The sequence below is a fragment of the Alligator mississippiensis genome, chromosome 16, assembly GCF_030867095.1.
Source record: "Alligator mississippiensis isolate rAllMis1 chromosome 16, rAllMis1, whole genome shotgun sequence".
NCBI lineage: Eukaryota > Metazoa > Chordata > Crocodylia > Alligatoridae > Alligator > Alligator mississippiensis.
Window position 1 is genome coordinate 6135250 of NC_081839.1, and position 3419 is coordinate 6138668.

Consider the following 3419-nt stretch of genomic DNA (forward strand, 5'->3'; position numbering starts at 1 on the left):
CTTGAGCGCTTAGTGTGCCTGTTCAAAGTAATGCTTCCGTGGCCAGGGCCAAACTACTAGCTCTGTTAAGTATCACTTTTAACTGTCACCAAATTAACCTCTTGTTCCAAGTACGCAGGGCTGACCAAACTGGTGATGGGGAAGATGAATGTTACTCACCTACATTTCCAAAGGATATAGAAACTCTCCCTTCTTAGATTGAGAGCTGTTTTGCTCATTCAAATAAGAACCCTTCTCCACTTAAGCTCTAGGCAGACTAACGCAAACCCTGACTTAAATTGCATCAATCCTACAGCAGCTTGCACTAGAGAGCAGGTAATATGCCTCGAAACAAAGAGGACTTGGGCTAAGTTTTATCCAGGACAGTGAGTGGATAAAACACGCGTCTTGAAACACGAGTGACAGCAGTTCAGCCCAAACATGTCCATTACTAATAGGTAGTGTAAGAGTGATGCTGTGGTTGTGATGGCTGATCAGACCGGATGAAGAGCATCTGGCACTTGAAAGTTTGCCTAATTCTACCCCAACTAAAAGCTGCCACTCTACTGGGCAAGGATTTCTTGGATATAAGCAGGTCAGTTGTTCATGACCTTACATTCAGCTGGGTTTATCACAGATGCTCCCAAGAGCATGAAGCAGCTTCCAACTGTCTTGCAAGGCAACTTCCCTACTCTTCACCAACTCAAGTGGACAGAAAGCCATTTTGTGTTGGATTCAAATGGAAGAGATGAGGTGGCACTGCCTCTACTGCACAGCCAACACCAGCTCTAGGGAAGAGGAGAGCAGCAGCCCCTCGCAGGGTGAGCTGCCTTCTACCAGAATATGAAGGGTCAGGACCTGAAATTAAAATGGGGCAAGAGTAGAGGGTGTTGCTGCCTGGATGACCATTTCCCCTTCCAATTCTTGTAACTTTTACAGTGGGAAAGGGAAATCAACCTTACTAACCTCAGTGGTCTCAGAGCTTTCCAAAGATCAAACACCTTGCTAGAGATCTCCAGGCCTGGATCCAGTTGATAGCACTAGGTTAATGGCTCTCAACCTTTTTTATCCCAGACTTGAGACACTGCTCAGAAAATGCCAACTCTTAAGTTCTTGCACTTTTTCTGACTACAGAAAAATAGAGCAGTTTTCCTGTCGCAAAGAACTCAGAAAGTCCATAAGCCCAGAGATTTCAAATAGAAATCCACAGTTATCTTGGGAATCGTGTTTGTAAAGCTAACCAGACTAACACTCCCTGCATCACCCTTGAAAGGATCCCTGGTTGAGAATCACTGCACTAGATAGTCAAGTGCTGCAGGAAAGTATGCCTACTGACAAACCCTACTGGGCTGCTGGCCTTTTACATCAGTGTAAAACTACCAACTAAAATGGCTATCCCTTCCTCTTGTACCATGGTTTAAAATGTTTAATCTAGATTTTTTTTAGCCCTTGGAGGCTGTTACTTTGATCAGTATAAGGCCCTTCCACTAATTCTGGGTTACTTCTGGAGCTCTTAACCCCTGGACTGTCTGAATGTTAAAACCTGAAGACCTCCAGCACCCCAGGATCTCTCTCTCCTCTGCCAGTAGAGGAAGGATAGAAGCCTGTCCTGGCTCACCAGGCCTCCAGTGGCAACTCACAGCTGTGCAGGTGGAGGGAAAACTCCTCGATTAAGCATGCAACTGCTCCAAACTCTAAGCTAGCACTAACACCGATCAACAGTCGTGCAGCTCACAGCGTAAGGTGCAACAAGGCCCTCGGTCTTCTCGCAAGCAACTCTCCCTATGCCTCTGAGACCCCTTCCCTACCAGTTTGATCTCCAGCTTGCCCACTTCCTAGAAGGGGAAACTGGTTCTGCAAGGGTTTCTGGTTTTCATGACAACCTTATCAACTGCTTTATCTTGTCAGACAACATGAACACCGCAGAGTGCGGTTCCAAGATGCAACCAAGTGTTTTGTGATGTTGCAAATTAGTGACATCTCGGTAGTTCTGCTTCACTCGGGTAGTAGAAAACCGAAGTTACACACAGTAACTTGATACAATACAAAGAGTTTAAGATTAAGGTTGCCAAGGCAAGCAACCTTCAGCTCAGCTCTTTGCCACACGTGCGAGTGAGTTTCTGGATCATGCACTTATTTCAGCAGGATTCTTGCCTCGCCCAGTCCCTGGGATGGAGAGTACTTCCAGCAGCTAATTGCTGGCTTACCTTTCTCTTCGTTCTCTACAGCCCTGTGCCTTGTTTACCGCATGGCTGTCAAATTCAATCTGAAAGCAATAGAGCAATTTTCCCTGTGGGCTTTGCTATCGGGCCTATCACCGGCCAGCCTGCTTCATAAACAAAGCGCTTATTTTTACCGCACCCCCATGAGAGGAGGCCACGTTATCCCTATGCTACAGCTTCTGCACATCATTTTCATGAGGGTTTGTTTGGGGTTTGTTTTTTTTTAAGTCTCCTAGACAATCAAATACCACCATGTTCCTCCTCAACAGTTTTGACACCTCCACAGGCATTACATGGATTCCCACCGGCAGAAGAGACGATTCACCGGTGGATTTCAGATACGTGACAGCTTCCCGGGGTCACAGACTTCCATCCATCCTCTCCCCTCCCCCAAAATCTGGCCCCTTCCCCTCTAACCTGCCCCAGTCTCCACTCCACTGCCTGTGGAGACGTTATCTCCTTGCCCAGTAAGTGCTGTTCTTCTTGGCCCATCGCTCATACCTGCATCCGCTTGTCCATTCTGTCTACACTTGCTTCTCCGTTCAACTTCAGTGCCACCCCAGCTTCCCTGTCCCCCACTATACCCCACCTAACTAATAGCTGTCCTCCCAGACTTTTAATCCACTGTCAATACCTTGTCCTGGGCTCTTTTTCCTTGTCACTTTTCCCTACCGGTACACGTCTCCTTATACGCCAGCTCCATCACCATCAAATCCCAGGCCCCTTGCCCTGTTCCACCTTGTCTGGCCTACCAATGTGTCCAGACTCTAGTTGCACTCAATTCCTCTACCCTCCTAATGCCTGGGGCCAGTTCTGGTCCTTTCTGCATTATTCAGGTGGCTTCTCCCTCCGCACTGTGAGAAGGAGAGAGGCCACTAGCAGCACGGAGAGAAAGGCTGTCGTTCCAGTGACCAGGAAAGTACAGCTTTGCACGGCTGGCCACCAGGAGTTAAAAGCTTACAGGGCAGAGGTTTCAGCACCAAACCGTTAGAATTTGTTCCAAGAATATCCCATAAGGGATGGAACCAATACGCTCTAATGAATCACGGAAAGCTGTAGGACAGTACAACAAAACCTGGCGCACGAGATTGGGAAGGTATGTTGTAATTATGAAGATAATTTGTCAGCAAACTGTAAGGTAAGCAACGATGCATGCTCACTGGAAACACTTCTGACGCATACTGAAGGGTAGGATAGAAATGGTGTTATTTTGTGTTT